Source organism: Tachypleus tridentatus, chromosome 7, assembly GCF_004210375.1.
Source record: "Tachypleus tridentatus isolate NWPU-2018 chromosome 7, ASM421037v1, whole genome shotgun sequence".
NCBI lineage: Eukaryota > Metazoa > Arthropoda > Merostomata > Xiphosura > Limulidae > Tachypleus > Tachypleus tridentatus.
Genome location: NC_134831.1, coordinates 136,296,213 through 136,323,502, shown reverse-complemented (window position 1 = coordinate 136,323,502; position 27,290 = coordinate 136,296,213). Strand labels below are relative to the sequence as shown.

General features: G+C 33.8%; 1 protein-coding gene across 2 annotated transcripts in view; it reads left to right on the top strand.

The window, feature by feature from the left end:
• LOC143256675 (ras-like protein 2) overlaps positions 1-27,290 on the top strand; it is a 65,368-nt gene that overhangs the window by 15,003 nt on the left and 23,075 nt on the right. Inside the window, exon 1 of one of the 2 annotated variants that reach the window (XM_076514188.1) lies at positions 19,861-19,882. The exons of the other annotated variant lie outside the window; for it this stretch is intronic. The gene's annotated coding sequence lies outside the window, so the exon portion shown is untranslated. Of the gene's footprint in view, positions 1-19,860; positions 19,883-27,290 lie in introns of those variants that run through there. 2 annotated transcript variants of the gene reach the window in all.

The window sequence follows — 27,290 nt, the reverse complement described above, 5'->3', positions numbered from 1 at the left end:
GTATGTTTTAATTAAGTTCAAGTCTCAGGAGGTAAGAAACTAAAGAAAATGTAAATTCAAGTCCTTTTAATACTCTATATCATAGTAACTAGCACAATACCTGTCAAATGTGACTGAAGAAGGAAATACATGAGTTTTCAATGATTGATAAATCTTGGACAGAAGGTAGTTCTTTATTTAAGAAGCTCTTTAAATACATTACTTGTGAATATGTGGATTCCAATTAATGTTTCCTGATTGTCGTGATTATCAGTGAGCACCTTCAAGTGTTCTTTATTTTGATTTATGTTTAAAACTTGTATAAAGTTGTTCATGATTAAATATGGGCTTTGGCAGGAATATGCCAAGATTAACAAATGGGTGTCAAATCTAAATTGTATAGTAAGTTTCACTTTGTTGTCCAGAAAAATCCATTTTTTGTGATTAAAAAAACTTTCACTGGCATGAATTGGTGATTTAACAAGTGGTCATTTTCAAATTGCAAAAAATGTGCAATTTGTTAATCCAAATACATCTTTAGTTTTTGATCGGTCGTAAACCACATTGCTTCTAATTAAAAAGAACTTGTTAATTAAGTGTTTTTACATTCAAAAGTGGTTGTAAGATTAAGAAACTTCTTAAAACTATAAAGAGGAGAATTATCCAATACATGGATCTATTTCAGGCTTTTTTTACACCTCTGCAAGCAAAATACTTAAATATAGATGTACTAGAACTACAGACATTGTGTTTAATTTACAAGTTATGAAACTTTATACAAAGGGCTAGTATTAAAAATGCACACTAGCTCCAGCAATTAGAGATAATTACTGTGTCAAGAGGTTTGTAAGTTTTTTCATAATGTTTGAACATAAACTGTTAAGGAAGTGAATAAATTGCAGAAAGTTTTGAGTTTAGCTTAGAAATACACAAAATAAATGTACAATTTGCAAAAATTAACACAGAAATCAGATGCACAAACTTTTTGTTGTTTTTCATGACAATTTATACATGTAGAGCAGATCTGTTAGAGGAATTTCTTAAGTGACTACTATATAAGTTACTTAAAGTAGAGTTGAAGAATGGGGGGGGAGTTTTAGGAAAGATTGTGTGTACACACACCACCACCACCACCAATAAAAGTTGAGGTTTTCTTTATTAGTTACCAAAAATGTTTAGAATTTTATAACAATATTGCATAAAAAAACTAAATTTTTAATCCATGCTTAGTGGGTTTGTTAGATTCGGGTTGTTTACACGTTATATGTTCTGCTTTAGTTCAAGGAAAACGTGCATTAAATAGTTTCTAGATAATTTTCATGTATAGACTGAAATTAATTTATATTTTGGTTGGTGTTTTTGTAACATTGATTTGACAAACTTGTTTGCCAACAGATATGTGTTGTTTTCTAACATAATAAAATAACACTTCTTGATTATTTTTTTAAAAGCTTTTCTTGAAGAACATGCAAGTTTTAAACATACTTGCATAATTCTTAATATTATAATCATCTGAAACTGAAAATGTACCTTCCCTGTAATTAGGGCTTGAGCTCAGGGCCTATAACTTGCAATAGTTTGACTTTAGTGCTCTATTTATAGAGAATTAATTTATTTTTTGTTACTATATATCAATCTATAGTGTATTTGTATTTGCTAATTATTTTGTACAAGAAAAAAGACCAGTACATTCACTCTCATTTTCAAGCAAAAAAATAAATTTAGGTGAGTTTTTTTTTTTTTTTTTTATCTTCTTATTGAACTTTTCTTTTACTTCACCTAATGCACTGCTCAAGCTTGTGCCAAAGTATACATGTTCTACTTTCAGGATTTTTTCTTACATGATGTCATGTACAAAATGAACTTGACAGTTTTGTGTCAGCAACTTGGTGTGCACTCTAACCACAAAAGCTTCTAGACCTGAAGTGAGGCTTTAAGGTGAAGTTTTTATTCTTCACGAAAAGCAAGTTTATGTTTAAACACCAATTTCTCTCTAGGTTATAAACTAATTACTAACACTATACATATAGAGGCCTGAGAGAATGTAAAACATTTTAAGAAATTTGATTTATTGAGGAGTTTCGAGAGGCTTGAAGGATTTGTTTTTATTTTTACTTGGTATGTTAAAGAACCTACCAGGGAGAGATCTATTTAAGACTTTTTTTTTTTCTTTCTTTTAAAGTTTGAGATATAGTTAGAAACACTAGTGTTAGGGATTATTACAGGCTTTCTGAGAAACCCTTTATGGGCTGTGCTTCTACTACATATAAATAATTTGAAAAACTTCAGTGTCTAGTGACTTATCTTGCATTTCAAAGCAACCAATTTGTCAAATTATTGTAGGCTCCTTTACTCCTTTTTTATAGTGGCAAACAATGATTTCTAAGTATAATTATGTGGTTTTACTTTGGATAATGTATTTGAAAAGAGAGATCAATGTTTTGTCAAAACATTTAGTATGTTCCCTAAGATAAAACCATTTCAATATAAATCATTGTTTTTATTTTAATACTGTATTAGTATACACAAATATTAATAATTAAACTGATTATAATTTTGCAAAAAAAAAATGTTTTGAAGCATCAAATTCCATAATTTGAGAAATACAGAACTTGAATTTCTCAGTTGAAGGAACCTAAAAACCCTGTCATAAATTCAGGTTTTTGATCCAGAGTTGTTGGAAGATCATGATTAGTAAATAGTGTTATTACACAGTTTATTTACACAGAACAAATAAAAAAAAACAAAAAAACATGAGGGTTTGAGAAACTGCAGTAGTTTATTAATCTTTATATCTATGGTATTCTCAATACCATACTCAACATGAGGGTTTGAGAAACTGCAGTAGTTTATTAATCTTTATATCTATGGTATTCTCAATGAGCAAGAAATGATGGCTGACTTCTTGCAAAATAGCAGTGAAGTCTATATCCTTGTGGTGATAAAAGTTAATTGACAGTGGTAACACACTTTTTCTCATTAGAATCATTTAGATAAAATGTTGATAGAAAAAAAATTGAAATATGCATAATTAAGAGGCACTTAAGTTTTAAAGTTGCTGTTATTTAATGTAGTTTTATGTGAAAGTTGCTGCAATTTCTTGAAAAGAAATTTGGGTGAACAAATACATTATGTACAATCATATAAAATAACACTGACTGGTGATGTTTGTCACTAATGTACTTGTACTAGTAGTTTTTGTTTTAGGTTTTAGTTTTGCCAGATTATTAGAATGTGTAATAATTTTATCACTTTTTAAAATTCTGGTCCCAGCAATCATAATAGAAAACTTTATACAGCAATAAAATGTTGCATGTTGTTAGCAGGAAATGAACCAAACTATGGATGGAAACAGAATTTTAGAATAACAGTAGTTGTTGGTGACAAATTTTCAGTAAAAAGTGGCCAACAATTCATCTGTACCAGAACTAGCAGTATGTACGTCTTCCTTTGTTCTTGTCACGCTAACATGAAATAGTACAATAACCATACTTTCTAGCTTGTAATTAATTATCTAGAAAGCTTTACATTATCACTATTTTCAATAAACATTAGTTTTTGGTAGTTGTGAAACTGCCTAATCCTTTGTAAATATGTTTGGGTTTAAGAAATTAATGAAAACAAAAAAATATATAAGGAAGGCATTCACATTTAGCCAAGTATACATTCTATCAGCCTTGTGGGGATAATTATTCGTTACTATTCTAATTATATTGCTAATAGCAGTGACAAATATACCATTATGGTAATAAGAAGAGAAGTGATTTGACAAGGAAGCTAACACCTTTCTGCTGATGATATAGGCTTTCAAACATTAGCTACAATAGCAAAAACACTCGAACGTTTTTAAGTGTAGAATTTAAGAAAACTTTACTCTGAGAGTGTTGGCTTTTTTTCTTGTTATCTTTTTTAATTGTGTTATTACAAGCATTTATCATGTTAGGGTTTTCATTATTTACAGAAGTAGCTTGAACTTTAACCTTTTGATATTAACTATCATAACTCAGTTTTCATCTCTCAATTTCAACAGATATAAAAATACAAAGCAAGGTCTGAGACTTTTTGTTTTAATTAAATATCCAGGCTTTGTACTGTATTTGTGTTACTTGTTATCAGCATTCCACATGTGGAATGGCATCGAATTTGTCTGTGCTCAATTACCTTTCAAAAAACCCCACCCTTCTTTCACCCACTAGACGTTACGGTGACATACATAGCATACAGGAAGAAGTTATGTTGCCAAAAGAGCCCTAATGTAGCGATTCTTAACTATATTTTTCAATTAAAAAATGGAATTATAAACGAATTGACAAACAGAAATATTATGAGTATTTTTATCACCGAAACCACTGTTTTTCGTATTAGCCGAAAGGAATGATTGTGACTTATTTCGTGAATTTGTGAAGTCATACTTTTTATATACTTAACGAAAGCCATTAATTAATATTTAGACGTGCAAATATTAACAATAATACATTTTACTCTATTAACCTCTTTAAGTTATAAAACTTTTTAAATTTTTATTAGCATACTGTTTGTTTTTCTGACAGTTAGGCCTTTCTTCTCCTGGTGTTTGTATGTTGCAGAAAAGGTTTCAAAAAAATAAATATCACATTCAGTACTTTATGAATGAATACTAAAAGGTAGTATATAATTACTGATAGTTTTTTCAATAAAATATTTATTTGCAGATTGCCGTGACATAGTTGTTTTTGTTGTTGTTAATCAAATTGACAATACCAATAAAGTAGCGAGATTTAGAGATGTGTTTTAAAAACAAAAAAAGAGAAATGAATGAAAGACATGAGTGACTATTTTCGTTATGGTGCTAGAAACTGTTGAGTTAAATAGCAAAGAAAACCGTTGTTTGTTTGTTTGTTTGTTTTTTACCCTCTTCTACTTTTGTTATGCAGATCAGAACTAGTCGATGGAACTCATCAACTAGCGGAATTATTTGGAAGTTGCTAAAGAACGAAGTTGTGTGTTGTTGCCATCATTTAATTAATGAAATCTGAGTCAGCGTTCTTTATAACATGCGTAACTTCTTATTTTGTATTTTCTTGTATTTCAGTGGATGTACCTAATTATATTATTTATTTACTTGTTTGTTGTTTTTTATCTTTGGAAAGATTGAACAGTTTCTTTTCAACCTGATACCAACAATGATCTTCGACTCTGTGAGTTTTTAGACCTTGACACCATGTACGTCTAAATCAGGAGTGTATAGGAAAGTTTTGAAGGAGAAACTTTCATTGATCTGATAAATCTTTCTTCTTCATTTTAAAATCAGATTCACGAATCAGACAATTTCTTTTTTTAACAAATAATTTAGACAGGGAGTTTCAAGACTAAAGTTTACACTGATGAGGGTTTAGAATTAATGGATTTATACATTCACTATCATCAACTCTAATAGTGTTATGGGCCATCACGTGCCTTGCAATCAGTCTGAATACGTTGTGTCATTGACTCTATAGTGTTTAGAAAGTACTTGTTTCAGTATTTGACCATTCCTTATTCAGTATCAACACCAATACAGGTTGAGTTTCATAATGAGCTTTTTAGTGAAATTACGATCCAGGGAACTGTACAGCCCAAGACGGACAGTGGAAGTCCATCACACTCATTGGCGTAATCATGAACAATTGTAACTCAGTGACGAATGGCAAATTTTCTTAAAAGTAACCATTTCCATCTACTTTAAATTATAGTATCTGAGGTGAACATAGTTAGCTAGGGTGACCAAATATTCACAATTAGAAAAATGGCTATCTAGAACCACTGGACATAAATAAGCCCCTCAACTTTACACTGTCTTCAGAACCATGTACAATAGAAACCATACAGGATGTTCTATGACTTCATTGGATTGTTGCCATACCTAACCCTACTTTCATTGCAGAACAATGTGAAGCATGATTCATCTGCCCATATTGCACTTTTTCACTGGGCAACTGTCCAATACCAGTGGATCTATACACCACCGGAGATGTTTATTTCGATTGTTGGCAGAGATAATTGTTTAGGTAAAAAGCACACTGTTATTAAGATTAATTTGACTTAACTCCATACTCATTGTTCTGGTTCTTTTATCAGTGTTATCCATCAATTCACTAACAATTGAATGTCGTTAGCTTAAACAATATTTGATATTTACTTTTATCACTTGATAGCTCTCTTTACTGGCCACGATTTCCGTTATTAGATTATTTTCTTTGTATCTGATAACCTTGAAGTTCATACTTCAGACAGTTCTTGATTTATCAGTCTTACAGTTGAGCTACTCGCCAGTTGGACCCCAATAATACCGTATTCGGAGGTGAATAAGTCTTTTACCTTTCCAATTAAAATTACAAATGATGATGCCGGTACACTTTACCATCTGTATTTAATAGATCCTGGTAAAATATAACTTGTGAATGTCTGTTATTTATAAACACGGAGTGAGAACCACTAGGTAGAGATTTCTAATACCTTAGCAAGTGAGTTTGGTAATCAAACAACAGAGTTGTAGAATTTATTACCTCATCCAGAAGATATGCAAACCGTGCATCACAAGCTCAAACACCTTTGTAAAAATGAGCGTGAAGATGCTCCATTGAACTTTCTTTCGTCTTTCATCTTGACGTTCTCGTAACAGAAGACATAAAATTGTAAAAGTACTTAGTGTAGACTGTAATGTTGATTTTAATATTTCGTACCTCGGATATTCCGATATTATGTCAAATAAACAAATCTGGTTCTCGTTTCATAGGCTACTTCTTTGTATTTGTGTAGAAACTAATTTTTCATTACAATGTTTGAGATGCTCTGTCTCGGAAGGAGATACAGCTAAACTAATTATTGGCATAAACTTTGTTGGGCACAGGCTTGACGAAAATGTATATTGTTTAGAGGTAATTGCATTATAAGAATTCTCGAAACAAAAGACAGTCAAAGAATAATAACAAGCAAAAAATAAAACTAAAGTAGTCGTTTGTCGAAGGTTCCTTCGTCGAACTATTGAGTATAGCTTGCACCGAACAACAATAAACAATTTAACCCTCTCTAAACATTAAATGTGCTTAAAGCTGACATTTCTTTCGTAAAGACACGAGACATTGTGGTTATTTGATCACTGGATTTGTATAATATGTACAAAACTTGTTTGTAAAGTACATTGTACATTACCAAATAAATACTATAACGTGGAAACGGAGTAATTTATTCTGCCGGATAATTTTAAATACCAGTATAATTATTAGTCTAGTCTCGTGTCACGTGAGAGCCTTTAGTTTTATTTGAATATTTGGACTGTACATATGGTAGTGAATCATCGACATCGCAGGGACCGTCCAAATATTGTGATTGTAATCCATACGTGTAATAATTTAGTAAGTCATAAATATTAGTTAAAGATCTTAACCGTGTTGTGAAATTCAGCTTATGACTAACAATACGCAATACTGTACGCTTAAATATAGTTTGGTCGCTGTTCACACGCTGTTTTTAACCCATAACTCTTCCCTGAATCTTTCAAGTGTTGTAATCGTTTTAGTAGTTATAGTCGCTTGTTGCTGACAGCGAAGTAAACTTTTATAAAGCATTCCATTCCACAGCTCATAATTTGCGCATGCGTCAGCCTCGATGGTATTTAGCGTAGTATGTTTTTGTTGTTTTTATATATAAAACAGCATTTCTCGGCAGTCTTTGTATAATGAGCAAATTACCTAATTTGCAATAAATATATCGTTGAAAAACAGTTAAGTTCTGTCACTGTAATGTATATATAAACAGTATCGCATACTACAGTGAAAAGGTAATGGGAATGCTAATTCTCAAGTATAAATAAAAATATATTCCTTCGAAAATTAAACTGTTGAACGTAGTTTTAATTTACTGCCGAAATCGTAATGATGGATTTATCCATAAATGACATAAAACACTGAAGTTAGTGTGATGTGAAAAGTAATATCTTATCAGAGGATTAGTGTTAACATATATAATAGATAACATGTTAAACTTAAAATTATATTTCCTTTGTTGTTGTTTTTTAACGCAAAATTATCTCACCGCCAGTATCGAACTCCCGGTTTTAGTATTAAAGGCCCTCAACATTACGATTGAGTTAAGGTCAATTATAGTTGCATGGTTAATGATGGTTTGGACATATGAATAGGCTTTGTTGTTATGGAGGGGTCAGGTGGAGAAAATAAATCTTGAAACAGTAAAAAAAAAAAAAAAAGTCTTCCAAGTCTGATTTCACATTGTGTCTTATAATGTATATCATAATGTGTACTTCGACTTCCGGTAACTTTAATTCAGTGTTTTAATTTCACTTTGCTGTTCGTGGTCATAATGTAATCAGTAAGAGTAAGAAGTAAGTTGTACAAATCCAACAAAATAAATCTGAAGATAATTGAAAACAAATATATGTGTATGTATGTTGGAGCCCGAAATGTTCAGAACTTAAGTAGCTTCAAAATTGTTATTTGAAAGAAATATACTAACAAGCTGTGATTGACTTCGTAATAAACAGTGTGCACCACTATGACGTGTACAATAATACGTTTATAGTAGTATGTTTGTTTACGAATTTCGCGCAAAGCCGCACAAGGGCTATCTGCGCTAGCCGTCCCAATTTAGCAGTGTAAGACTACAGGGAAGGCAACTAATCATCACCACCCATCGCCAACTCTTGGGCTGCTCTTTTACCAACGAATTGATTGCGGGATTGATCGTCACAATATAACGCCCCCACGGCTGAAAGGGCCAGCATGCGATGCCGCGACCCACATATTACGAGTCGAGTGCCTTAACCACCTGGCCGTGCCGGCCCGTATAGTATTTGATCTCGTGTGTTGGGAAAAGAGGTATAGAATAAAAACGTGGCTCGTTTCGTGTCAAATCAAGGCGTGTTTGTATTTATTTTAAATATATTGAGGGCAGAGGTGTCTTTATCGGAATTAGGACGCCGATTATAGATCCTTCTAATGTTGCCCGACTTTCATTAGTGATTCACAAAATCTTATTTACGAGAATGCAAGTATTACGTCTGTGTGATTGATCATGTTCTTTGAAGATAAAAATCGCCGAATTTGTGTCAGTCGGGAATAAAACATGGCATTCGGTGATAACTGGCAATATCTGTAAAAAACATATATAGTGGTTTGTTACCCGTCTTAGTACAGTATAAACGTTTATAACCACAAAATTATGTGAACTGAAACTAATTCGCACAAGAATAATCTTTTAACTTCATATATTCAACCATTTATTACTCATCTGGGCTACAAGTTATTAACGAGAAATTGAGCATCCGAGTTAAATAATGTTTGTTTTCTTGAATTTCGTGCAAAGCTATACGAGGGCTATCTGCTGTAGCCGGCCCTAATTCAGCAATGTAGATGGAAGGTAACTAGTTGTTACCACCCATCGCCAACTCTTGGGCTACTCTCTTACCAACGAAAAGTTGGATTGATCGTCACATTATAATGCACCCACGGCTGAAAGAGCAAGCATGTTTGGTGTGACGAGGATTCGAACCCGAGACTCTTGGATTACGAGTCGAGTGCCTTAACCATCGGGCCAGGGCGGGCCCTTAAATAATATTAAAAAAAAATAACACTTTTGCCTCCGATGTAAGCCAGTCCTCTTGGAATTTTTCCCAGGAGCCCAACCCACCCCTGTTCCAATAGTGTTTTAAGTAGTGTTGCCATGGGAGAGGTCTTCGAAACGCCGTCTTACTATCAAAACAGGCAGAGCAGTCTTACTAAAGCTAAAACGTTATCCTGAAAAGTATCTACATTTTATCGCACAATTATGTTATTTGGTTGTAGTTAGGGGGCATTTAATAATTATATAGATGAAATATATGAAGAATTACTATAGTTACTGTTGAAATGCATCTTAAACGACTTTATTCAAAGAACAGTGTCGCAGCAAAATCTAGAGGAAACTATTAAATGGTATATATTGTTGTAACATTCTTTTGAATTATGTGAGCATATTCGACGTAGTTTGTATAATAATCACAAATTAGTTTATTTACTTCTGTTTCTACAAGCTTGAATACTTGTACACTGCCGTAAATTGTTGTAAGCGCACATTCCAAATCTCTAACAGTACTAGGACTAATAAGTCCAACTTATTAGTGTCTTTAAGCGTGATCGTTTATACAGGTTCAAAATATTCCGCACAACGACTGAAACAAAACTACAGTCTTCATAATTATCTTATTTATAACCTAGCCTAGAAAGTAGGAGAGAAATTGGCATTAACTTAGATTTTTCTACGCCTGTGTTTCTGTGTGCCACAGAATATTTCACCATATGGGTAAAAAAAGATTTGTTTGTGGTGGGAAAACTAGCGCATATCATGAGTATTTAATAATACACAAGAAAAATGTAAAGTTTTGTTTGTTTGTTTGTTTTGAATTTCTCACAAAGCTACTCGAGGGCTATCTGTGCTAGCCGTCCCTAATTTACCAGTGTAAGACTAGAGGGAAGGCAGCTAGTCATCACCACCCACCGCCAACTCTTGGGCTACTCTTTACGAACGAATAGTGGGATTTACTGTCACATTATAACGCCCCCACGGCTGAAAGGGCGAGCATGTTTGGCGCGACGCGGATGCGAACCCGCGACCCTCAGATTACGAGTCGCATGCCTTAACGCGCTTGGCCATGCCGGGCCGATAAAGTTTTGTATTAATAGTCGATCGATGGGTGAAGCTTTTTAGTTGTATCTACTTTTATTTACACATGCTGATAAGAACAGTACTAAGTATATATATATATATATTTTAAGACCTGCAACTTTCTCTAGCCAACAATGAAATAACAATGTTAAAAATATGTTGTAACAATGTAGTGAATTTAAAAAAACAACAAAAAAAAAACAACTACGAGCCCAAAAGGCGAATCTTCGTCGGTGTTTCGTTATGTATACCTTCGTGTTTATATGCAGGAAGTCTATTATTTATTGTCACGAGTGGCTAAATGAGATGGTCTACTCCTACGAGGAAACTATCTTGTTTTTTTATGACACATCCTGTACATTCTTTGTAGTTTATTCCCATGAAAGCTAAGTAACACGAGTTACTTGTTGCTAACGTATCTTAATTATAGTCTGTTTTAATTGCTATTTTGTGAAGGTTTAGTTAAAGCACGAATCAAAAAGAAGAAAATATATAATTGAAGAAATAAAAACAAAAAAGGAAAGATAAATAAATAGAACTTCCCATTTATTAATCTAAATATGGTAACTATGTACCACCATGTTTATAATCTTCACTTAGATATTCATAGACGAAACGCTGTTGTGAACTGATTAATTTCGTAAGAGCAGAAGTATATAGAGATAACGCTTTTGAAATACATCCAACAAAATTTTAAATATTCCTCCGACGAAGTTTTTCATTTTGCATAAATCATGTATTGATAGTTTGTTTGAATGTGCTACAGATCTTCTCGTGCTTTAACAACGCCGTAATTTATCACGTATCTCATATTTTTAAATGCTGTTTCATTTACGCCTTGGTGGCCCGGTGGGTTAAGGCGTGCGACTCGTAATCTGAGGGTCGCGAGTTCGAATCCCCATCGCACCAAACATGCTCGCCCTTTCAGCCACGGTGGCGTTACAATGTCACGGTCAATCCCACTGTTCGTTGGTAAAAAAAGTAGCCCAAGAGTTGGCGGTGGGTGGTGATGACTAGCTGCCTTCCCTCTAGTCTTACACTACTAAATTAGGGACGGCTAGCGCAGATAGCCCTGTAGTATCTATTTGCGCGAAATTAAAAAACAAACAAACAGTTTACTCCTTGATACGGTTGTGGGCAATAAGGACAAAAGTGCCTTAAGTTTTATTTGGAGATAAAGTGAGTGTAAAAAAAAAAACAAAGTAACTTGTTTCCTGACAAACTCTGGATAATTCAACTAATGTATCTGAATGTATGACTTCCCTTTGAACATTTAAAGCGACCGTGATGTTCTTGGCGTGAACTGAAACGATTTCGGTATAAAGATGTGGATTTGTGTAGCGAACACGTATCAGTATTTGAAAGTAAACACCACAACAATATTAAACTGCATCATGTGTGTAACATTTTATGTATATTTGTAATGAATATCGTCAAGTCTTGATGAAAATGAGCCTTACCTGTCTGAGAATTATTCATGTGTAATGCACTAAGCACTATTTTTTGTATCTCCGAGTATTTAAAGCAAAGCTCACTCGCAATTTTGTAGATAGCCCCCACCACCGCTAACAAAAATATGCTGAACAATATCGAAGAATCTCACCAAGTGTTCGTGATCTTTCAACTAGGTTTTGGGGAGTGCAGCCTTTAAGCTATCGAATAGGTCAAGGGTCTAGCTGAACGTATTTTTTGCTACAGTGATTTGCGCACTTTGTTATTTTTGTCTTTACTTGAATGTGATGCAATCTGTAGAATGCATGGTAGGTGGTTAACTGTTATGTGACTTTAAAGTTTTAAAGATGTCGGGTCAAAGTTGAAAATCTCTATCGTTTCTAAGTCACGTTTTTCTCTATTAACCTTAACAGGTATGCCCCCGTCCGTCCTTTATGTAAAATTACATGTTTGTAAAGAATTGAAGGTTATTTGCTTTAAAAATTATATATATATAAAGGCAGTCGTATATGTACTACCCATAAATGATTGATTACGTTTTGTATAATTTATGGATTTTCTGAGTGATCTGTGTGCAACTTGTAACATTTTAGTTTTCAACTTACCGTACCTCATCAAGTTATACATTACTTGCACTTTCTTTTCTCGGCTATATAAACAAAGTTGTTCACAACAGCTATCAAAATCCTAAAGTTTAGGTCACTAATAATATACAAACTTTTATAGTTTGGTGATAGACGTGTGCTGACAATTTGGTTTCTTACAGTTAAAGTGGGAAAACAAGAAAACTGACCCATTGAAGAGTATAATAGAAGGGAAGGGGGGGTCTTGAAGGATGTTCTTATTTTCGTGTTCAAATGTTTAAATATCAATAAAGAATTGAGTACCAGTCGTGGTGTGAGATCTACCAGCTTTTCAGCCATTTTTTTTTCATCCGGTTAATTAGCCGTGCATATTCAAATAATATAAACTGTATTGAACAAAAAGATCAATAGTTTGATGCACTCGCCAACTTTTAACATGTTTTATTTATCGCTTTACGTCCTATTTACACTTTTGTAAGTCGTGACCCGTTTTGGAAGTTTCTGTACAGCAATCGTCACGACTTCTTCCTCTCCGTTTTTGTTCTAATCTGCTATTGGTGAACTTGTACGTGATGCGTAGTTATTTCATGTAGTTTATTAGTATAGTTTATATTATACACAGAACTTGTTTTAGCGTAAAGCTGCGCGATGGGCTATCTCCACTCTGTTTACCATGGTGAATTGAACCCTAGATTTTAGCGTTGTAAATACAAAAATTAAAATGTCTTTCTATCAGAGTAAACTATGTACTTAACGACACTAAAATCAACCCGGCTGTCAGTTGACAGTTGCAAACAAAACTACCCAATCCGGATTTTCTTAATTTGAACCGAAATTTTCTGAATATTTTTATTGGCTAAAGAGAGACCATTTCCCGCATTCTTTTATCGTTGGGGCTGCGAAAACAATGAACTATTTAGTGTTTTAGTTAGTACGTAATAGACGAGACTACTTTAACTAATGTGAAATCTTTTATAAATATTAAATATTCTACATGTACATAGCTATTGATATTACAATTAAATAGTGTATGAACTACCTTATCTTGAATGTTTATTAATTTCGTATGTACACTTGGTGATTATGTCGGTGTAGACGTGTAATTATTCGCACTTATTTTTGAATAACGTATCTGAATGTGGATATCTTTATTTGAAGATTTATCACATGTAGTGCTTATTTGATGTGCAGGGTTGTATTTAAACTGAATTCCATGGTTCCGTATACACGAGAATTTGTCAGGACGCTTAAGACTTGACTCCCTCCCTTGGGTACCGAATATAAAAAGCAAGCACAAACACCTTGCTTCAGACTTTGTACCATAACAAACTAAACAGCACATAACTGTCCACAATCAGCTTCTAACAGGTTTCACCAATGGAAGGAAAAACGCAAAAAATAAAGCCATGTGAAAGTACCGCATTATTAATTAACCTTTCACCTCAAGTAGACCAAGTTGCACATGTCACGACCTTTTAAGAATTACATTCAAATTTTAATTAAACGACTTTATTATCAATGTATATGAACAAACTCAGTATTAGAACGTAGATAATAAATCAAAGTTTAGTACTGAAGTTTAAAATTCTTAATTTCCCCTAGTGTGAGAAATGTGACGTTTACCCGTCTTCCTCTTCTCCAATTTAATTATCAACATTCCAAAAAGTACGAAGTTATTTTTCTTTTAACGTTTTTATCGCTCGGGCGAATCATAATTTAAGTAGTTTTCGATCTCATTTAGTTACAGAGCCATAAAATTGAAAATCGGAACTCAACTGACATGCCAACTTGTCACATCCTCTCTTTTAAACTTACCGGTAGTTCTCTCTGACATTTAGGAATATATTACTTAACCAATACAAAACAGTGTTCGTTTATAACAAGTGAAATATCCTATTATGTTGTTGTCAATTTTATTTCACTTCAAACTTTATTTCCATGAAAAGTATACCGACGATCTTAGCTGAATTTTTAACGGCATTTGTGACACAGCTAGAAAGCCATTAAAATAGTGAGAGCGTGGAACACAATTTTCTTTTTGAGTGTTATTATTCTGTGGTCTTTGGTACAGTTTTATGTATTTTTATTTATTATTGTAAAAGTAACTAAAATGTAAAAATTGACAACTTTTTAAGTTAGATAAAATAAATAATTTTATGAGGTATATCTGCGAGTAGTTCGTGCGTTATGTATGTAATTGGATGCCGTAATGTGAACTGCACGTTCGCTACGTCATTTGGTATTTATATGGCGTGAATAGTAGTTAGGTACAGGTCCAAGGGCAATAAAGTTTAATTATAAATAGATATATAATGTACGAGTTTAAGATACTTACAGAAAGAAAATAGATGATATTTATAATTTTCTTAAATTTTAAGGCGTGTACGAGATCGGTCTAATATACCGACCTCATATAGGATTATTAGGGTAAGAAATACATTTTTTTATTGGAAAAAACATTAATGTAGTAGGTTTTAGGGGTAGTGCAAATAATATTTGAAAATTCTAAGTTAGTGTTTTTAATCTTATGAAAATTATTTTTGCTTTTATAAAGGGAAACAAAATGCAGTCTAAATTGTAAATGAAGTTTTTCATTGACACTGAAGTGCTTTTGCTCGTTTACTTGCTTATTTTTGAGTTTTATTGAATTTTCCTGATTGGACTTTTGATTTAAAAAAAAATCATGATTGACCCTTCACTGTGGGTCCATGCGGGAAAGTAATGGTAAACAATTACTGAACAGCGATTTAAGTTTTTTTAAATAGTTTATCACTGTTTTCTAAATAGAAAAATAAGAAAACACGAAACCTAAATTGGAACAAATGAGCTTACCACATACTCCTAGCATAATTTCTTTACTCAATACCTTCGTCACTTTCCTGTTTTCAATGATTGTGTTGTGCATTTATCTTAACTGTAGCGCTTTCATACCTTAAAAAAATAACATTTGTAACGGATATTTTTTTTTAAATTTTTGTACTGATATCTTGTGTACAAGATAAACCCAACTGTTAGTTGTGCTACATCATTTTGACGGTTTCTTATGGCCAGGGCTGTCTCTGTGTGTGGTCAATAAGCGAGATAAGTCTAATTACTTTTCCATGACATTTGGTGTTCTGAACTTAGGGATAATCATACCGTAAATTTGGTATTTTCTGTTTCTAAGTAATGATATTGGTTTCCTGACATGAATAACATGACACTCTGAGTTATTCAGATGATTTAACATTATCCTAACCAGAGTTTATACTTCGTCAAATTTGTTTAATGCTCTTGGGTGTCATGAGTTGTATGGATTCATTTATTTATCCGAAACTCGACTGATGTTAGCAATTGAATCATTGACAAAGCTTAAATACAGACTAAGGAAAATTGTTAAGTTCATTACAAGAAGCATAATTAGAAAAATCGTTTTAAAATGTCGTGTCCACCAAGTTTCATCAAAATCCGATCATTTTCGACTTAGTGCAAAAATAGCGCGAAAAATCGGTTCCAATGTTAGCAGATAGAAATGTTTTTCCGTGACTTTCGTCCTCCATAACTTAGTTGCTTCTGAGTTGGGTTGTAATCAAAATGTATACTAACTTTCGTCCAAATTCATTCTGCCGTTTTTGAGAAATACTGCCGATAAACTCGGTCGACCACGGAACTGAAAACATCTTCGGTGGAAGAGTTAAGCTACATCTTGTTTCTCCTTGAAGGTGGAAGACCTTCCTTTCGAAAGTTTAGGTATATTGTTTTATTGTTTGAGAAATAGTAATAAACTCTACTAAGTTCAAGTAACTAGAATTAAACAAAAAATGTTTTAATATACGTTTCGTAAAGTGTCAGAATTAGACGTAACATAAGTGCTTGTGCATTTTACTGACTAAACTGGCAAAAGCAATATATTAATATAAAATATATTACTCTACATCTGCCAACAGGAAGTCTCTGTAAACTAATACACTCGTTCACTAATTTATTTCTCGTAACTTCTTAAAGCTTGTCGCCCAGATTAATATAATGATATCGAAGGATACACAATATTGAATGTATAGTCTTCGAATACCAGCAATTTCGCCTAAAGTGTGTGTTTGAATATATAAACACGTTAGATCACGGAAATGTGAACTAGAGTAGTTAGACTTCTGCCTGTATTTCCACAGAAATTATCAAGTGTACATATGTCAAAGCATTGCATCGAATAATCGTTTTACTCGATATTTTTAAGAGTTAAAAGCTCGCTTATAATTCTAGATTTAATTATTTTTCGGTAGTTAATGCTTTGTGGTTTTCGTTCCTCGTCATATCAAACGTGCTCCCCCTTTCAACTGTGGGGGACGTTATAATGTGATGGTCAATGCCATTACTCGTTGGTAAACAAAAAAAAAAGCCCAGGAGTTGGCAGTGGGTGGTGATGACTAACTGCTTTTCCTCTAGTCTTACGCCACTAAACTATGGACAGCTAGCGCAGATAGCCCTTGTGTAGCTTTGCGCGAAATTCAAAAGAAACATGGTTTTTGTTTATTATGAAGAGGTTGCTCGTTGATTCTAACGCTTAACAACACTTGTACGTTATAGTAATACTTTTACAGAGATTACATTTGATAACTGTCTCAATTGGAATAAATATGCGGTATTGGAAAATTAAAACACAATGTATGGTTTCGTGTTAGTATGAAACCTGAAAATATGCTGATTTCATGTTTTACGGATGGATATAAAATATGTTCAGATTGTTTTTCTTTAGAACGTGCAAAACATACTCGTGCTATACTGCTTTTCACGCAATTTCGTTTCGTATTTTACTTCATTCTGAAGTATGAAGTAAAAATATTACTGGATTTAATAGTAGTAGGTTTTTTAATTTATGAAATACCGATTCACGTCTAGAATTTTTAATATGTACGATTACAAAAGATGAAACAACAATTTAATAAAATATAGTCAGGTCGGTTGAGATCTTGCAAAATAATAATAGCCTATATTTAGTAAGAGTGCTGTTCATGAACTATAAACTTTTACAATCATTATAGTGGAACTTTATATTTGACTATTAACTTTATGTATAGGAACTATAAATAGTTCACGAAGATAATGTAACGGCTGGCAACAGCGGTTTGAATCAATGTTTAAAGTTTTTTTTTAAACGGGAAAGAAAATTTGTTTCTCAGAAGAATGACGGCATCAAACATGTATAGATTTTCGTACTTTGTCAACGAATTTCTCACCTACACAGAAGCTTAAGAAAATGTCTTTTAAATCACAATTAAATCAGCTCTGGCCCGGCATGGCCAGGTGGGTTAAGGCGTTCGAATCGCCGTCACATTAAACATGCTCGCCCTTTCAGCCGTAGGGGCGTTATAATGTGACGGTCAATCTCACTATTCGTTGGTAAAAGAGTTGCCCAAGAGTTGGTAGTGGGTGGTGATGACTAGCTGCCTTCTCTCTTGTCTTGCACTGCTAAATTAGGGAAGGCTAGCGCAGATAGGCCTTGCGTAGCTTTGGGCGAAATTCAAAAACAAAATTCAGCCGTCTTTTATAGTTCGTATAAGTAACACATTTCTGAGTCACTGGTACTTTTGTTTTATAACAAAAACACTAAACCATCCGTATAATGGAATAATTATAATTCTTTTATTTGTCATGACAGAAAACTACATGGATATGTTTTGTTGTTTGTTTTTTAAGATACTAATTAGATACGTTTTTAATGTAGACAGTTTTCAAAACACTGCAATTGGTAACGTGAGATAAAACTTGTGTCAGAATGTCTAAACCACGATATTTAAAGCAGTCATATTCGTGTAATCGCAGCGCTGTTAACAGACCATGCGATTGCTTATCACCACACACACACACACACACACACACACACACACACACACACACGCAGAGAGAGAGAGAGAGAGAGATTCGTGTTGTCTTTTTTTTTTGTTGATTTTAATCGGCAGTGAATGGTGGTTTGTTTTATAAAGTCCTCCACCAAAGTGTCAAATAGATAGATACACATGTTCAAGATTGGGCGCTTTCTTCTTGCGTATTCCTCCCCTAGTGGTTAGTTTTTGCATTATCTAAAGACATTGAATTCTTTAAAATTGACCATTTTAACTGAATTTAATTGACCTTTCCAGGAAAGATTTTTTTAAACATAGTTGTGCACAATCCTAATATAAGTTATATAACGTATGTATGTAAGCTATGACTTTTGATCAATCAAATTCACCAGTCACTTGCAACAGTTCTCTTTAAGTGTGCGCGCGCGTTTCTTATAGTAAAGCTACAGCGGGCTGTCTACTGACGGGAATCTAACGGCTGATGGTAGCATTGTATAACTTAAGACTTACCGCTGTCTCACCGGGAGAATAGTTCTTAAAGATGAACTTTTTTTCTGTTATGGTATGTATGCGCTACTTTCTGAAATAAACACTTGTGATATGAGGTGTCAAATGTTGTGGTCCGCACTTCTTGGACCCATGAATGTGTTATAAGAATGATAATTATATTTCACTGTTCGTTCTGACAAGAGAAACTTAAATTGGCGATGCGCGTTTCAGCTAGTGTTATTTCAAACTTAAGGCTAAGGGACAGTTGGCACAGATGGACTCCCGAGTAGGTTTGCAGTCCACCAGTGGATCAGTGCTAATTTTACGAACTTACAGTGTTAAAACCTGAGATTTGATTCTCCGCGAGGAAAAAAACAGTGATTTAATTGTTTGTCTTTCTTTTGTTGTTGTTGCATGACCTTTCAAGGCCCTTGTATAATAAATATTAAAATGCACCATATGATGTTTTAATATAGACACTACATCTGGGTATGAAAATGATCTATCTCTGATAACAAATTGTTTTATTGTACAGTATATTGCTTTTAAACTAAAACAAATCGTGAATTTTACCTTAGTACAACTTGGAAATCAAGTGTCCTGAAGATGTTACGTGACCATTTCTGGTCATACATCTAACTTTTTGTTCAGCCAAGAGTGTCTATGGATGGATATATACCTTTCGTCTTGTCACGACACCCACTTAAATTCGTATCGCTGATAAAACTTGGTCTTCACAATACCTCAGTTGGAGATGTAGAGCAAGTGGTCATCCGTGGTTTATACGTCATCTTACTGTACACGTACCGGTGATGATGCATTGCGCGTGCTTTCAACCAGTTACCAACTCTGGGTGTTAACTGCAGCAGTTCCGTTGAAGAGGTGCGTATTTCGTACAGGTATAAATTTTGTAACGCCTTATGAACAAAGAGACATATTTTTCTGAACGAAAATAGTGTTTAACTGCAACGTTCTGTGAATAATTATATGCACAAGATATTTCGAAACATTCACTGGTAATGTAGTTTACAATGAATGATTTCTAAATTATGGTGCGTACAATAGATTAATAGCCATTTACAATACACTAAATAGACTGAGCTTTCGAATCTCATTTATCATAATTAAGGTCATTAACTTGTTGATTTCCATACGTTTTTTGAGTACAATAGACAGTTTTAGATTATGATATATCAGGTGTAGATCTGAGCTTCTGAAACACTGGTTATCCATAGTTTTAAATGTATTAAAACAAACTAGCATAGTGCAGTTATCACCCGCTAATATAAAAATAATGTCCATTTCTCTGGTGCGTTCGAATTAGCGTTTTTGTATTTCTGTCTTTGAATATAATTTATAGTTGTAAATAATGTAGTGGCTTCTTTAGTTCAGCAGGTTCTTAATACAATGTCCACTTGAGAACTAAAGTGATTTTTTTCTTCGCATGTGATATGCAAGATAGATAGGCAATGTTCACTGATTGGCCAAATTCGCAAACAAAACAGTTAAGTTTTCTCTCGTAACTACGACACGAGTCAAAAACTGCCTAATTATCACTCAATTGAACGACAATATTGTAAAAGATTTATTTAATAACTAACTAACCCACTCGATGACTGACTAAGGAAATGTTCACACTGGAGTTGTATTAGGCGGACTCAGTTCAGTATGTTTGGTTTGATCAAAGTGATAATTGACGAAATTTTGAAGAATGTATGACAACTGCCTGTTGTGATAATTGTCCCCACTTGCCTGTGTAAAGATATTCAGAGTTCGTTTTCGTGGCCTATTTGCATGTTTTATTAACTCTCACTGACATCTTCCAATGTTCACATTAGTTTTTCAAGAAAAACAAATCTAGTTCTTCCACTAAACTAATCGGGACCACTTTTTCTGTCGGCCGAGTTCAATTTATTTGCTGATCGAATCGTGTTTTTCATACCGTTCTCCAACCGGACCGAATCGTACTGTATGCGAAAAAAGTGTCTATGTATGGACAAACCCTAATTCACTGTCTGGTGTTTTTATAAGAAATTTGATTTCTTCCAGATTTTAAAGAAAATTCGAGACGTTAAAGTCAAAAATGAACACTCGTGAAACGTTTTGGTGTCGCACCTCATTCCAAACCTCGCTCGAACAGTACAGAACATCTGAATTATATTATTAAAGCCATAGTCTACAATACAAATTTATACCATAACACATCAATTGTATCTGTACAGTATCGATTTTTTGCTAAGTTTTTTGTGCGATTTAATTTTCGAATTCAATTGACCACTTCTTTAAATAACAATCAACCCATCTTTAATAACGCACTCTTTGCAAACTAGTTAATATTAAAAAATGAAATATTGCTGAAAGTCGGGCAAACTACAGCAGACGTTTCTTTCTATACAGCCAGCAACAATGAGTGTTTCCTCTAGAAATATTCTTTTTGTATTATTCATTTTACCATACAAGTTGTCGGTAATTTCTATAATATAAAACCTGATATGTTATTTTGAATAATAAAATGAAAGAACATTGTTCAGCCACCAGTAATAAAGTTTTCTTAGACTTTGCTTAACTAATGTTTTCTTCTTCAGATGTCCGACTGGCGTGCACTTTGAGGCACGAAACCGTTACCGTCGTCTTTGCAGTAGTGCCTAATGTATATCCATGCTCATGAACTAACAGCACTTATGATATTGCGTGGAGTAATGGTTATTATCTGCTTTTATTATCCAAGGGCGTATCTTCGAAATTTTAGTCTGTGGTGGGAAGCACATTCTAAAAACTTCATTATATTAAATAACTATTAACTCAGATGAAACTTTAAAATTACTTGTATTGTTTATCTGAACTCAAAATGTTTAACAAGTAGTAATCTTGGTGTAAAATTGATATTAAATGTTTTTATTAACAAACTATTAAAAAGCTTGGGGAGGGGTTCAGTTTTTCAATCGATTATATAGACGCGGCCACATTATCAAAACATATTTCAGAAGTATGTAATGGTCAAGTAGGAAGTGTGGCTTAAGTATATCGTTTATGCAACTTTTAAAACAAAATGCCCAAATTCTGTTTCTAATGATACCTCAATTTCCATTATGCGTCCTTAAAAACAGCCCTCCGCTAGTACAGCGATAAGTTTACAGATTTACAGCGCTAAAATCAGGGATTCGATTCCTGATTATCTCAGCAGATAGCCCAATGTGACTTTGCTATAAGAAGCGCGCGCGCGCGCGCACACACACACACACACACACACACACACACACACACACACACACACACCTTAAAAACAAAAATTGGAACTAAGGTAGCAGTGGGGAAATAATTTTAAACAATTATGATGTCATATTAGTGTAAAAACATTGACCTTTCTACAAAAATTAATGCAATTAAGCGTGTTAGTTCCACTCTGGTCAACAATGTAAGCTTATGTACTCTATTTGTTATCACAACCTGCGTCATGGAACAATTTGATTAAATTAAACGGTTCGCGTCAAACAACGGTATAACGCGTCTGTCATGTTGTTATTTTACTGAATTTAAACCGTAGGCCTCTTTTGTTGACTTCTGTTAAACTGTATCTGTTCTCGAGGCCTACAAAGTTTTAAAATGTTCATTTAACTAGACTTGTGTTTTGCCACATTTCTCCTCATTTGTCCATCACTACTTGAATCGTGACTTTTAAACATATATTCTTGTTTTAGTTACAGATTTTGTTATACGACGGGGAAGGGCGTTTTTTACTACTTGCTCGTTTAACATTCTAAACGTTACTCATAGTTCCTGTTGTATCAACGCGGATGGTAATTTGTCCTCGCAAGGTTTGTTAACATGACAACTAGGAAGGTGAATAACAAACTCAGCATACCAGCAATGCTATGTAACACAAATACTTACCACAGTCGCTAACGTCATCGTGGTTTGGGCGAAGACTGAGTAAGAGTGATTCAAAAAATGATTAAACTGGCTACTGAGCTTTTGGTAGACGTGCAAATTTTAGATTAAATGTGAATTGAAAAATTTGGAACGGAAAGTCTCGACGTGAAGCTGTAAATGTTTGTTTTTTAATATCTTTGAAAATCGTGTTACCATTGGCGTATGTGCTTGGTCTTCCTAAGATCCTTGTGTAGGCTGTGTGTTAGTTAATAAGCATCTTTTGCAGGTTTGGGTGTAAACTCTGAAATGATGTTCGTTACGAAAATCAAAGCAAATGTAGTAGACATTGCATCTGTAGTATGACAATTATTTCGTCTGCTCTCAATTATAGGTGGCGCATACGAAAAACAGTCGACCCATATGTTAGGAATAAACATTTCCTTTCTTATCTGAAATTATTAAAAGTTATAAAGTTTAAAGTCGCATTTCGTCCCAATATTTTTTCACTTGAAATTTACTTAGTTTAAACAGCTTGTCGTTTTGGATGTTTGATTTATTAAACATTTATTCTTATGATCTCAAACTAAAATCATAATCAATAGAAACTTGATAAAGTTGAATACAAAAGTACATGTTTCACAACTGAGTATTTTAGACCTCAGTATGAGATTGGGCGTGGATTTGTGGGAAACGTGTTCTAACTGTGAATCTTAAGGTTAACCATTTTGCGATAAAACTATAGTCTAGCACTCTGACTGTTATCAGTGTATTAGATATGATCAAAGGAAACTGCAGCAGATTTTAACCTCTAAAAAAACTATTTACGTACTTGAGATATTATTATATATTTTTTTATACTAACGGAAACTACGTCAGTGTTTACTCAGAACTTACGTGAATCCCTTTACTTCTACACCTTCATGTAAGATCGATTTTGTTTTTGTATCCAAACTTTATATCCTGACTTAAAAAAAACCAACTTTTTATTTAATGTGTTTTTTGCTTTAAATATTATTCACATTTAAAATTGTTTTCTGCGTAAAGTTTCATCTTAATTAAAATTGCGTAGTTTCTCTAACTCAGAATTCCAAACACATGAAAGGGAAAACAGCATTATCTTTATTTTAGATTTAGCTTAAAATATCTTTTCTAACATTCAGGATATAACAATGTATAGCACTAACATGTTTAACAGTAATAGTTTTATTTATAACAAGCATTTGTTACTAATTGAATCGCTGTTTATTTGTACAGTCGGATATACTTACACCGTTATAAGAGGCAATGTTACTGTAACAATTTGAAAAAAATAAATATGTATGCGTGGTACCATTTTTAATTCATTATTATTCGACCAAATAACGTTACTAATAGCTTGCACTTCGCACCGTACATATTAATAAACGACAACATATTGAACACCATAAGAAGCTGAATAATAAATCGCAGAATGACAAGTATATGAAGTGTGTTGATAAGTTAGGTCCTGGAACTTTGAGAATATATCGTTTCTGTACCTCACTTAATCGTGTTATGTTAAGAAGGTACTTCGGGCATCAACAAAACCTGTTGGCTATTTGTACTTGTTAGCCAAAGTTTAGCGATACGTATATTAGTAATGTTTTATTATACTAATTACAAGTGATAGCTCAATGGATGAAATTACTTGGTTTTCTTTTTGAAGAATAATTTTCGAAAGTGTATAACTATTGAATGTTAGAACTTTTATAGGGAAGAGTTTTTTGGGGTTTTTTCTCTTTTTGCTAGAACTGCAGATAGTTTATGACACTAGAGCACTCGCCTACTTGTTACGTTCACGTGAAAAGCACCTTATGCCAAATCAGCAGACAAGAATTCATAGATCCTTAGCTTCATACCTTGTTGTTCCGGTGAGTGTTATGGGTTCTGCTTGGAACACTGAAGCAGCGTGCACTTTTCAGATTTGATAGTGATTAGTATACAGTTTCTAATCTCTTCTCCTGCTGAGTCGTTTGGTAGTTAGCGTAGCGCAAACTTTCATGGAAACCTAGAAGAAAAAAAATCACAAACTCTTTGAACCACTTTCACTTCAAGACAAGAGTTTGCAACATTAAGACTGAGTAACTAGGCCCGGCATAGCCAGGTGATTAAGGCACTTGACTCGTAGTCTGAGGGTCACGAGTTAGTATCTCCGTAACACCAAACATGCTCGCCCTTTCAGCCGAGGGGACGTTATAATGTACGGTCAATCTCACTATTCATTGGTAAAAGAGTAACCTAAGAGTTGGCGGTGGGTGGTGGTGACTACATGCCTTCCCTCTAGCCTTACACTGCTAAATTAGAGGCGGCTAGCTCAGATAGCCCTCGAGAAGCTTTGTGCGAAATTCAAAACAAACAAACAGTAAGTAAAAATTGGTGCAAATAATCCTCTTGTATTTAGTGCTAGAACATTCATTAAACTAGACACCACTGTTCTTGTCTTTCAGTATTTGTCCTGCTGTGTAGCCTTGTCCCCCTGGTATCTTCAGTATCTAGTCCTAAATATTGATGTTTTGATTCGCTTGCTCATATTACTTCGTTAACTTAATAAATATTCTTCCTAATTTTTTTAATGGAACCTCTGTTTCTATCCTGTACTCAGGATCAGACATTTTGTAATTTTAAACATTAATAGACTCTGATCACTACCGACACTCCTCCAAACTCTACCTTGATCTGCATTGTATACAAATACAGCAAAAACTCGTCTACATCAGTCATATCTATTTACATTAACAAGCGGTTTGGGGCTCACCTAAACTGTTCTAGTAAAAGAGAAATGGCAGTTGTTTAAGATTATCGAATTTATTTTGTTTTTTTCTGTTACTCATCTGATAAGCGTCGTGCTTGCGAATAATTCTGGACACCAAGAATTGCTAAACAATAACAAAGCACCAATCAAAATTTATAAAACAAAGCAATCGGTATATTGATATTAACACAATTCCTCTCGTCTGATTTGAGACCACTAACACTGCAATGTTACTCACCATATTTTATATATAATCGATGTTTCCTTTTCCATTTCTTACTTTGTTTCTGTTGTCTTACTTCATTTAATATTTGTCCTTTCCTTACGTTCCTCTTTTTTCAATATGTTCAAAGTGTAATTTTATGTTTATTTTTTACTACTATTCTTCTGTCCCAATCAAATGCCATTTTAAATGTACGCACGAAGGAAATAGTTAATAGATCTGTAATAGTCCATTTCTGACATAAAGAAGCGAACTGCTATGTATTCAATGCAGATTTCTTGTTCACTTATAACCCTAAATTATATTAATCTCTCCAGTTAGTTCTAAAACATTCCAAACTGTGCATGTAACCTGGATGAATCTAGTGGACTAATGTTTGTTTAATCTCTAGTATCGTAAGTGATAAACTTACTAAAAACGGCCCTCTATTCATCGCAATCCATGACAAACACTGCTTTATTGGTATGTCTGAAGCGGTGAAATTGTTTATGTCTGTGTGGGCTGTTTGGATATGCAAGTGTAGGGATTTGTCGGAATTTTGAACATTTTGTAAACAGTGAAGTGATTAGTTTATCAGTGTACTACGTGCAAACACTTGTATATGATGGAAGAAACTCGTGGTTGGGAACCCGATTAGAAATGTCAGTGACTTTATTGAAAAAAACATCTGGTTAAAATCACCTTTCTGTTAAACTTCACAACACAGTGACTTGGACTTCGTAAATTTCTTAGAGGGAGAGTTTGTTTGTTTGTTTTTCACCCAGTGTTGAAATTTACGCTTCGTCTACTCGGTGCTCCAAGTAATGAAAAAGTGTTAAACATTAAGGTCGTGCAATCTAATCACCATCTTAAGTAATATCCACTTACTTTACTTAGTGGTCAAAATTAAACTACAAACAATTTCATAACCATTATGCATGCATTTGGCTTTTCAACATTAAGTACTGAGACTTGTTTGCTCAACATTCTGGGATTGAGAGAACTTGCATTATTTGAAACATTGGCATACAAATAACAAGTACAAATATTAGCACACAGGCTTAGTCAACTTACTTTACAAGTGTTGTAATTCTAAGGACCCATGATTTTCATGAAAAAACGATTGATAACGGTGTGAACCAAATTAAGCAAAGCGCAAACTAACGTGGCAGGGGTTTAGTTTAGAGAGAGAGAAAACCCACTTTCACGGCCTGGGCGCCGAAAAATCTACCCAGACCGTGCCCGGAAGTAGTTGGGAAGAAACATAGGAAACAAAAAAAAAAAAAACTGATTAACTGTGACAGTGGTATACATGGAAACTGTTAGCTGCGGTCTTGTAGATCAGGTAGTAGCTTCGTCATGAACTTGTTTTCACACTTGAAGCCCATTGGTGCAAGTGAAAAACGTGGTCGAGGTGGTGGAACAACTGGCTGTTCTTCGGTGAGTTG